At 51.0% G+C, this 12,295-nt stretch overlaps 1 protein-coding gene across 1 annotated transcript in view; it reads left to right on the forward strand.

The window, feature by feature from the left end:
• Nucleotides 1-12,295, forward strand: part of EPPK1 (epiplakin 1) — a 55,285-nt gene that overhangs the window by 24,072 nt on the left and 18,918 nt on the right. The window lies entirely within an intron of this gene.

A 12,295-nucleotide genomic window follows, 5' to 3' on the forward strand; every position in this document is an offset into this window, starting at 1 on the left:
TAATTTTCATTTTTGCGTTTTCGTTTTCCTCCTTGTGCTTAAAAGGCCATAGCACTTGCATTTTTACACCTAGAAACCCACATGACCCCTTATTTTTTGCGTCACTAATTGTACTTTGCAATGACGGCTGAATTTTTGCATAAAGTACACTGCGAAACCGGGAAAAAATTCAAAGTGTGGTGAAATTGAAAAAAAACAAACTCATTTCTTTTTATTTGGGGGGAATGTGTTTTTACGCCATTCGCCCTGGGGTAAAACTGACTTGTTATGCATGTTCCTCAAGTCGTTACGATTAAACGATATATAACATGTATAACTTATATTGTATCTGATGGCCTGTAAAAAATTCAAACCATTGTTAACAAATATACGTTCCTTAAAATCGCTCCATTCCCAGGCTTATAGCGCTTTTATCCTTTGGTCTATGGGGCTGTGTGAGGTGTCATTTATTGCGCCATGATCTGTTCTTTCTATCGGTACCTTGATTGCGCATATACGACTTTTTGATCGCCTTTTTATTACATTTTTTCTGATTTGATGCGTCCAAAAATGCGCAATTTTGCACTTTGGGATTTTTTTTGCGCTGACGCCGTTTACCGTGCGAGATCAGGAATGTGATTAATTAATAGTTCGGGCAATTACGCACGCGGCAATAGCAAACATGTTTATTTATTTATTTGTTTACTTTTATTTATAACCTGGGAAAAGGGGGGGTGGTTCAGACTTTTATTAGGGGAGGGGATTTTTACTTATAACAATACTTTTTTTTTTTTTAACACATATACTAGAAGCCCCCCTGGGGTTAGGGTGATTCCCCCCCCCTGGGGTTAGAGTGATTTCCCCCCCCTGGGGTTAGAGTGATTTCCCCCCCCTGGGGTTAGAGTGATTTCCCCCCCCTGGGGTTAGAGTGATTTCCCCCCCCTGGGGTTAGAGTGATTTCCCCCCCCTGGGGTTAGAGTGATTTCCCCCCTGGGGTTAGGGTTATTCCCCCCTGGGGTTAGGGTTATTCCCCCCTGGGGTTAGGGTTATTCCCCCCTGGGGTTAGGGTTATTCCCCCCTGGGGTTAGGGTTATTCCCCCTGGGGTTAGGGTTATTCCCCCTGGGGGACTTCTAGTATATACACTTTGATCTCTCATTGACATCTTTGCTGTATAGTTATACACCAAAGATCAATGAGATCGGCACTCGTTTGCTTTCAGCTGCTGCAGTCGGAAGTAAACGAGTGCCGAGCCGGGGACGGCGCCATCTTGGAGCGGTCCCCGGCCGGCTTCAGAAACGGAGATCGCTCCCGGAGGAGCGATCTCCGCCACTAGACACCAGGGAAGTGCTGCAGCCGGTAATCGGATGCAGCTGTCATGTTTGATAGCTGCATCTGATTACTGTATTAGCGGGCACGGCGATCGGACCGTGCCTGCTAATACCGGCGGTCCCGGGCTACAAGCGGCACCTGGGATCACCGCGGTTCAGAGCCGGGTCGCCGCGCGGCCCCAGTCTGAACGCCCACACCCGCACGAGGACGTACAGTTACGTCCTTGTGCGGGAAAGGGTTAAGGGGTTAAGTTGGGGGTTGTTAGGACATGATGTTGATATTTGGGATTGTTGGTGTTTGGGGTTGTCGGGAATTGTTTGGGGTTGATTTTTGGTGGTGTTGGGGGTTGTTGATATTGGGAGTTGTTGTTGGGACTTGATGTTGATGCTGGGGTGGTTGATGTTGGGGTTTTTGACGTTGGGGGTTGACTTTGGAGTTGATGTTTGGGGTTTGCTATTGGGACTAGTTGATGTTGGGGGTTGTTAGGATGTGATGTTGGGGGTTGTTAGGATGTGATGTTGGGGGTTGTTAGGATGTGACGTTGGGGGTTGACTTTTGGAGTTGATGTTGGAGGTTGATGTTTGGGGTTATTTATGTTGGGGGTTGATGTCATTATTGAGGCTGAGAATTGTACATGTTAAGGGTTGTGATTGTTGATATTGAGGATTGTTGGGTTTGTTTGTCGATTTTTCATTGTTGATGTTGGGGGTTGTTGTTGGGACTTCATCTTGATATTGTGGGTTGTTGATGTTTGGGGTTTGCTATTGGGACTAGTTGATGTTGGGGGTTGTTAGGATGTGATGTTGGGGGTTGTTAGGATGTGATGTTGGGGGTTGTTAGGATGTGATGTTGGGGGTTGTTAGGATGTGATGTTGGGGGTTGTTAGGATGTGATGTTTGGAGTTGTTGATGTAGGAATTTGTTGTTGGGGGATGATACTGGGGATTATTTGGTCTGTTGATGTTGGGGGTTGTTAAGACTTGATGTTGATGCTGGGGGTGGTTGATGTTCGGGGTTGTTGATTTTGGGTGTTGTTAATGTTTGGGGGTTGTCATTATTACTATTTGGGGCTTCTCGTTGTTGATGTTTGGGGGTTGGCATTGTTCATATTGGGGGTTGTTGCTGTTTTGTTGTTGTTTAGGGGATGTCATTGTTGATGTTGGGGGTTGTTGCTGTTTTGTTGTTGTTTAGGGGATGTCATTGTTGATGTTGGGGGTTGCCATTGTTTAGAAGTTGTTAATATTGGGGTTTATTGTTGTTGTTGTTTGGGGGTTGTCATTCTTGATGTTGGGGGTTGTTGTTGATGTTGGGCGGTGTGGCTGTTTAGGCTTTATAGTCATCTCGAAAGTGAAAGGACGGGCGGTTGTCATCTCCGACCTTCACCCTGAATTCCATCGGGCAATAAACTTATTACTGAGCAAAGGTGAAAGTTACAAAATTCTGGCCCCTCTCCCAGGCACTGCCGGTCCAGCCTAGTCACTGACTAACATGGAAGATGGAGGCTTCTGCCAGCTGTAGAGAGAGGATGGAAGGAGCAGGAAGATCACCATAGGGTTATTATACTGCCTATTATCCCATCAGCAAACATTATCTGCTTATTATCAGTGATGTCATCCAGGGGGCGGGGCTGTGACTACTTCTCTATACACAGGATATACAGGGGGCGGGGCTGTGACTACTTCTCTATACACATGATATACAGGGGGCGGGGCTGTGACTACTTCTATACACAGTATATACAGGGGGCGGGGCTGTGACTACTTCTATACACAGGATATACAGGGGGCGGGGGCTATGACTACCTCTCTATACACAGAATATACAGGGGGCGGGGCTGTGACTACTTCTCTATACACAGGATATACAGGGGGCGGGGCGGTGACTACCTCTCCATACACAGTATATACAGGGGGTAGGGCTGTGACTACCTCTCTATACACATAGTATACAGGGGCGGGGCTGTGACTCCCTCTCTATACACAGGATATACAGGGGGCGGGGCTGTGACTACCTCTCTATACACATGACATACAGGGGGGCTGGGCTGTGACTCCCTCTCTATACACAGGATATACAGGGGGCGGGGCTGAGACTACCTCTACACATGGTATACAGGGGGCGGGGCTGTGACTACCTCTATACACAGGATATACAGGGGGCGGGGCTGTGACTACTTCTCTATACACAGGATACAGGGGGCGGGGCTGTGACTCCCTCTCTATACACAGGATATACAGGGGCGGGGCTGTGACTACCTCTCTATACACAGGATATACAGGGGCGGGGCTGTGACTACCTCTCTATACACATGGTATACAGGGGGTGGGCTATGACTACCTCTATACACATGATATACAGGGGGCGGGGCTGTGACTACCTCTCTATACACATGGTATACAGGGGGTGGGCTATGACTACCTCTATACACAGTATATACAGGGGGCGGGGCTGTGACTACCTCTCTATACACAGGATATACAGAGGGGGCGGGTCTGTAACTACCTCTCTATACACAGGATATACAGGGGGCAGGGCTATGACTACCTCTCTATACACAGGATATACAGGGGGCAGGGCTATGACTACCTCTCTATACACAGGATATACAGGGGGCAGGGCTATGACTACCTCTCTATGCACGGGATATACAGGGGGCGGGGCTATGACTACCTCTCTATACACAGGATATACAGAGGGCGGGTCTGTAACTACCTCTCTATACATAGGATATACAGGGGGCAGGGCTGTGACTACCTCTCTATACACATAGTATACAGGTGCGGGGCTGTGACTACCTCTCTATGCACGGGATATACAGGGGGCGGGGCTATGACTACCTCTATACACAGGATATACAGGGGGCGGGGCTATGACTACCTCTCTATACACAGGATATACAGGGGGCGGGGCTATGACTACCTCTCTCTATACACAGGATATACAGAGGGCGTGGCTATGACTACCTCTCTATACACTGGATATATAGGGGGCGGGGCTATGACTACCTCTCTATACACAGGATATACAGAGGGCAGGGCTATGACTACCTCTCTCTATACACATGATATACAGGGGGCGGGGCTGTGACTACCTCTCTATACACAGTATATACAGGGGGCGGGGCTATGACTACCTCTCTATACACAGGATATACAGGGGGCGGGGCTATGACTACCTCTCTATACACAGTATATACAGGGGGCGGGGCTATGACTACCTCTCTATACACAGGATATACAGGGGGCGGGGCTATGACTACCTCTCTCTATACACAGGATATACAGAGGGCAGGGCTATGACTACCTCTCTATACACTGGATATACAGGGGGCGGGGCTATGACTACCTCTCTCTCTATACACTGAATAACTGTTCCTGTAGTATAAGGTGTGTAGATCTCATGTCTGATCATATGTCATTATATCAGTGATGTCATCCAGTGGGCGGGGCTGTGACTACCTCAGTCACTATCATAGTGGTAGCCATGTTTTGTGCTGCTGTCAGTGTTGCTGTTACAGTGTTGGGTGGAGTGGCCCTTCTGGACGGACGTTCTCTCCCCGTCTCGGCTCTTCACATTCCTGACATTTCGGGTTTGTTCCATTTCCATCAGTGCTGGGTGCGGTGCCCACTCCATGGAACAGTCCGGGGCGGGGGAGCCTTAAAGGGTGGGTCCATCTGCACTGCAGTGTCCTCTGCTGGAACACTGAGCGCTTACAATGATTATCTCATTGCAGTGATATCTGTAGAGCAGCATCTGTGCCCCATAGGGAGTACACTGCTGCGGTCTATGCAGGTGCCATATAGGGTTATGTCGCCGACAGGGGGAGGGGGCAGCTGTCCAGCCGTGTGCCGCCATGTTTGGCCCCGGGCTGTGGTTGGGAGGTGTTGTGGTGCAGGTCTCGGCTCGTTCCCATTCCGTCCTGTGTGGAGGACGTTGGCATAGCTGAGCGGGGTGAGGCCTGTCAGACAGTGACAGCTGATGTGTATGAGAACACAACAACGTCCCCATCCAGGCCAGGGATTACAGAGCCTGCCCGGGCACTGCCCCCTGCTGTATACAGTCTGTAACCTGCCCCCCTATATAATATCTATACAGACTGCCCGGGCACTGCCCCCTACTGTATACAGTCCGTACACCTGCCCCCCCTATATAATATCTATACAGACTGCCCGGGCACTGCCCCCTGCTGTATACAGTCTGTAACCTGCCCCCCTATATAATATCTATACAGACTGCCCGGGCACTGCCCCCTGCTGTATACAGTCTGTAACCTGCCCCCCTATATAATATCTATACAGACTGCCCCCTGCTGTATACAGTCTGTAACCTGCCCCCCTATATAATATCTATACAGACTGCCCCCTGCTGTATACAGTCTGTAACCTGCCCCCCTATATAATATCTATACAGACTGCCCCCTGCTGTATACAGTCTGTAACCTGCCCCCCTATATAATATCTATACAGACTGCCCCCCGCTGTATACAGTCTGTAACCTGCCCCCCTATATAATATCTATACAGACTGCCCCCTGCTGTATACAGTCTGTAACCTGCCCCCCTATATAATATCTATACAGACTGCCCCCCTGCTGTATACAGTCTGTAACCTGCCCCCCTATATAATATCTATACAGACTGCCCGGGCACTGCCCCCCGCTGTATACAGTCTGTAACCTGCCCCCCTATATAATATCTATACAGACTGCCCCCTGCTGTATACAGTCTGTAACCTGCCCCCCCTATATAATATCTATACAGACTGCCCGGGCACTGCCCCCCGCTGTATACAGTCTGTAACCTGCCCCCCTATATAATATCTATACAGACTGCCCGGGCACTGCCCCCCGCTGTATACAGTCTGTAACCTGCCCTTCTATATAATATCTATACAGACTGCCCGGGCACTGCCCCCTGCTGTATACAGTCTGTAACCTGCCCCCCTATATAATATCTATACAGACTGCCCCCTGCTGTATACAGTCCGTACACCTGCCCCCCTATATAATATCTATACAGACTGCCCCCTGCTGTATACAGTCCATACACCTGCCCCCCCTATATAATATCTATACAGACTGCCCAGGCACTGCCCCCTGCTGTATACAGTCCATACACCTGCCCCCTATATAATATCTATACAGACTGCTCGGGCACTGCCCCCTGCTGTATACAGTCCATACACCTGACCCCCTATATAATATCTATACAGACTGCCCCCTGCTGTATACAGTCCGTACACCTGCCCCCCTATATAATATCTATACAGACTGCCCAGGCACTGCCCCCTGCTGTATACAGTCCATACACCTGCCCCCTATATAATATCTATACAGACTGCCCCCTGCTGTATACAGTCCGTACACCTGCCCCCCTATATAATATCTATACAGACTGCCCCCTGCTGTATACAGTCCGTACACCTGCCCCCCTATATAATATCTATACAGACTGCCCCCTGCTGTATACAGTCCATACACCTGCCCCTCTATGTAATATCTATACAGACTGCCCCCTGCTGTATACAGTCTGTAACCTGCCCCCCTATATAATATCTATACAGACTGCCCCCTGCTGAATACAGTCCATACACCTGCCCCTCTATATAATATCTATACAGACTGCCCGGGCACTGCCCCCTGCTGTATACAGTCTGTAACCTGACCCTCTATATAATATCTATACAGACTGCCCCCTGCTGTATACAGTCCATACACCTGCCCCTCTATATAATATCTATACAGACTGCCCGGGCACTGCCCCCTGCTGTATACAGTCTGTAACCTGCCCCCCTATATAATATCTATACAGACTGCCCGGGCACTGCCCCCTGCTGTATACAGTCTGTAACCTGACCCTCTATATAATATCTATACAGACTGCCCCCTGCTGTATACAGTCCATACACCTGCCCCTCTATATAATATCTATACAGACTGCCCGGGCACTGCCCCCTGCTGTATACAGTCTGTAACCTGCCCCCCTATATAATATCTATACAGACTGCCCAGGCACTGCCCCCCGCTGTATACAGTCCATACACCTGCCCCCCTATATAATATCTATACAGACTGCCCAGGCACTGCCCCCCGCTGTATACAGTCCATACACCTGCCCCCCCTATATAATATCTATACAGACTGCCCGGGCACTGCCCCCCGCTGTATACAGTCCATACACCTGCCCCCCCTATATAATATCTATACAGACTGCCCCCTGCTGTATACAGTCTGTAACCTGACCCTCTATATAATATCTATACAGACTGCCCCCTGCTGTATACAGTCCATACACCTGCCCCCCTATATAATATCTATACAGACTGCCCGGGCACTGCCCCCTGCTGTATACAGTCCGTACACCTGCCCCCCTATATAGTATCTATACAGACTGCCCCCTGCTGTATACAGTCCATACACCTGCCCCCCCTATATAATATCTATACAGACTGCCCGGGCACTGCCCCCTGCTGTATACAGTCCGTACACCTCCCCCCTATATAATATCTATACAGACTGCCCGGGCACTGCCCCCTGCTGTATACAGTCCGTACACCTGCCCCCCTATATAATATCTATACAGACTGCCCGGGCACTGCCCCCTGCTGTATACAGTCCGTACACCTCCCCCCTATATAATATCTATACAGACTGCCCGGGCACTGCCCCCTGCTGTATACAGTCTGTAACCTGACCCTCTATATATTATCTATACAGACTGCCCCCTGCTGTATACAGTCCATACACCTCCCCCCTATATAATATCTATACAGACTGCCCGGGCACTGCCCCCTGCTGTATACAGTCCGTACACCTGCCCCCCTATATAATATCTATACAGACTGCCCGGGCACTGCCCCCTGCTGTATACAGTCTGTAACCTGCCCCCCTATATAATATCTATACAGACTGCCCCCTGCTGTATACAGTCCGTACACCTTCGCCCCTATATAGTATCTATACAGACGGGATACTCCCCATGCCCCCAGGCACTGCCCGCTCTGTACAGTTGGGTGTTGCCCTGGAGACCTAGGAATGTGCCCGGGTTGGTGCAGCTGGTCACCTCCCATCCCAGAGCCCAGAATCAACAGGGCAGTTCTGCGCCAAGTGCCCATGTAATACACACATTGCATGCAATAGTAACCCTTCCCCTGCCAGTCGTAGCGCCACCACATTAACCTCTGCCCTTCCAGTCATAGCAGCAGTTCACCATCATATACTGTAATGGTAACCTCTCCCTTCAATCACTGGGTATGGTGACATGGGGAGGGGGCGTTGGGAGATGGGTGGGTGATCATGTGACCAGGCCTGATATATCTCCTCATTCGGAACACATGCATGAATAGAAGGGTTGGAGGATAAGTGACTGCCAGCCCCATCTGTCCTCCTCCTCCCTCCAGCCCCCTCTGTCCTCCTCCTCCCTCCAGAGACCTCTGTCCTCCTCCTCCCTCCAGCCCCCTCTGTCCTCCTCCTCCCTCCAGCCCCCTCTGTCCTCCTCCTCCCTCCAGCCCCCTCTGTCCTCCTCCTCCCTCCAGAGACCTCTGTCCTCCTCCTCCCTCCAGAGACCTCTGTCCTCCTCCTCCCTCCAGCCCCCTCTGTCCTCCTCCTCCCTCCAGCCCCCTCTGTCCTCCTCCTCCCTCCAGCCCCCTCTGTCCTCCTCCTCCCTCCAGAGACCTCTGTCCTCCTCCCTTCAGACTCCTCTGTCCTCCTCCTTCCAGACACCTCTATCCTCCTCCTCCTCATCCCAGACTCCTGTCGTCCTCCCCATCACTCCAGACTCTTCTGTCCTCCTCCTTCCAGACACCTCTATCCTCCTCCTCCTCATCCCAGACTCCTGTCCTCCTCACTCCAGACACCTGTCGTCCTCCCCATCACTCCAGACTCTTCTGTCCTCCTCCTCCCTCCAGACTCCTCTGTCCTCCTCACTCCAGACACCTCTGTCCTCCTTCTTGCTTCAGACTCCTCTGTCTTCGTCCTCCCTCCAGACTCCTCTGTCCTCCTCCTCCTCTCTCCAGACTCCTCTGTCCTCATTCTACCTCTGGACTTCTCTGCACTCCAAACCCTCTGTCCTCCTCCTCCTCCAGACTCCTCTTTCCTCTAGACTCTTGTCTCCTCCTCCCTCCGGCCCCCTCTGCCCTCCTCCTACCTCTGGACTCCACTGTACTCCAAACCCTCTGTCCTCCTCCAGACTCCACACTCCTCTTTCCCCTTCTCCTCCCTCCAGACTCCTCTGTCGTCCTCCTCCAGACCTCTCGGTCCCCACCTCCCTCAGGACTTTACTGTAATCCAGACCCCTCTGTCCAATTCCTCCCTCCAGACCCCTCTGTCCAATTCCTCCCTCCAGACCCCTCTGTCCAATTCCTCCCTCCAGACCCCTCTGTCCAATTCCTCCCTCCAGACTCCTCTTTCCTCCTCCTCCTCCCTCCAGACTCCTCTGTCCTCCTCCTCCCTCCAGACTCCTCTGTCCTCCTCCTCCTCCTCGTCCAGAACTCTCGGTCCCCACCTCCTCCCTCCTCCTTGTCTTCCACCTCCCTCAGGGCTTCCCTGTACTCCAAACCCCCTGTCCTCCTCCTCCAGACTCCTTTGTCCTCCTCCCTTCAGACCCCTCTGTTCAATTCCTTCCTCCAGACCCCTCTGTCCTCCTTCTCCAGATTCCTCTTTCCCCTTCTCCTCCCTCCAGACTCCCCTTTCCCCTTCTCCTCCCTCCAGACTCGTCTGTCCTCCTCGTCCAGACCTCTCGGTCCCCACCTTCCTCCAGACTCCTCTTTCCCCACCACCTCCCTCCAGACCTCTGTCCTCCTCCAGGCTCCTCTGTCCTTCTCCAGACCCCTCTGTTCTCCTCCCTCCAGACTCCTCTGTCCCCTCCTCCTTCCAGAATCCTCCTTTGCCTCCCCCCCCTCCTCATCCTTCAAACTCCTCGGTCCCTTCCCCTCCAGACTCCTCTGAACCCTTATTTTGTCACATGTTGGATATGTATGTGGGCCTTCAAGGGCCTGATCTGGACCCCATGGCGGTACCTGCACACATGCTGACCTGTTCCCCCAAGGTTTTTCATTGAGGCTGTAGTTTCTCCAGTGAGAGTATTATAATGTATAATTATTATTGTTGAGGCAGGTGAATCATTGGGTGGAGTTGGCTCAGGACTACTTTCCAATCTGCGGCAGACGAGGCAGGGGTTAAGGGCTATTTGCATTACATGATAGCATGGCTATTATCATTATTATATGTGCTCATGCCCACAATGCATTGCTCCCTACTGTATTCACTTTTCATATAAACAAATTGAGAGCCAGAGAAAGGAGTTTTCTGCTCATACACCCAGCGGTGTCCCGTAACACCCGGAGATTGCACATAAAGAAACCAGGGCCCGGCTCTGCATGTTCATGTTCAGACATGCAGCGTTCTTACAGATTATAATGTATGGGGGGAATGCAGGTACCGCCATGGGGTCCACATGGATCCACTTGGATCTCGGGACTCTTTCTGTTGAAGAACCTTTCACAAGGACTCATGCGGTGACTACGGCATGGAGCAATAGTCAGGCATGGAGCCATGTGTGCCAGGGTCGCCCTATAGAAATAGGGGGCACAGTCATACCCAGACCCACATAAGGAATCAGCCCTGTTGTAGCATGTATGTGGTTTTGGGGCTTTGTTACTGATTTTTCATTGGTTGTAAGACAAGTCATCATCTACATATTTTTACTACAGTCCTAACATCTACATCCTATGGTTGGAGTGGGTTATTATCCACGGAGTTCCCCTTTAATAAGCAGCCATTATTCCTCTCTGTCACACAGTCTCATACCCCGAGCTGGAATGTGGACAGGTTAAGACAATATCATATTACATTGCAATACTTTATTACATATAAGTAACTCCTCCGCTGCTCATCCACGTTCATACCAGCCAAAGTCTAGCTATGGTGCTGAGGAGGCGGCAGAGGAGTCTGGGAAGAGTGTCTGGAGGGGACAGAGGATTCTAGAGGAGGGGACAGCAGAGTCTGGAGGAGATGACAGAGGAGTCTGAGAGAAGACAGAGGGATCTGGAGGGGACAAAGGAGTCTGGAGGGAGGAGGATGATAGAGGAGTTTGGATAACTGAGGTCACATGACTGAGCGTCTGCGTCGTCTTAGTTCTGGATAATTATGTTCTTCCACTTAATAATTACCATTAATATAGATAGGAATAGTGATATCCACAGATAAGTGAGCAGGGCGGCGTCTGCGGAGACATGTAAACCCTGCAGGCACATCTGACAGGGGGAAGCATAACTGGCTACCCTAGCACACACTCATAGGGGGCACATCCGGCCAGCGTCATACTCATGGGGGGGCACATCAGGCTGGGGGCACACTCATGGGGGGGCACATCAGGCTGGGGGCACATCAGGCTGGGGGCACACTCATGGAGGGGGAACATCAGGCTGGGGTCACAATCAAGAAGGTGGCACATCAGGCTGGGGTCACACTCATGGGGGGGCACACTCATGGGGGGGCACACATGAGAGGGCACATCAGGCTGGGGGCACACTCATGGGGGGCACATCAGGCTGGGGGCACACTCATGGGGGGGGGACATCAGGCTGGGTACCCCCTCTCTATGCCGCCCTCGCCCTCCTCCCAATCCAGGCACAAGCCTGACATTGTGTTCACTAATAAATCACCAGCGTAATCAAGAGGTGGAAACTGGTTCACAGCAGGTAATGGCTGACACTTCAGCGCCCCCTGCTGGATACAGCCTGTACTACAATGTTATCTTTGTGGTTTATTTCTCATTGTTTATGAGCTTTTGCCATCACTATTCCACAATGTCACAATACATGGAGAGTGACTGTAACCCCTATATATACCCATATATAATATCCTAAAGCAGCTCATTGTAACGTATGTGCAACCACCCTACACCTCCTGTTTTTCCATACATATAAGTATTATTGGGATTGTAGAACCTCTGACCCTATACAGGCATCTTTACTATGTTGGTGCATGT

The sequence above is a fragment of the Dendropsophus ebraccatus genome, chromosome 2, assembly GCF_027789765.1.
Source record: "Dendropsophus ebraccatus isolate aDenEbr1 chromosome 2, aDenEbr1.pat, whole genome shotgun sequence".
Classification (NCBI taxonomy): domain Eukaryota; kingdom Metazoa; phylum Chordata; class Amphibia; order Anura; family Hylidae; genus Dendropsophus; species Dendropsophus ebraccatus.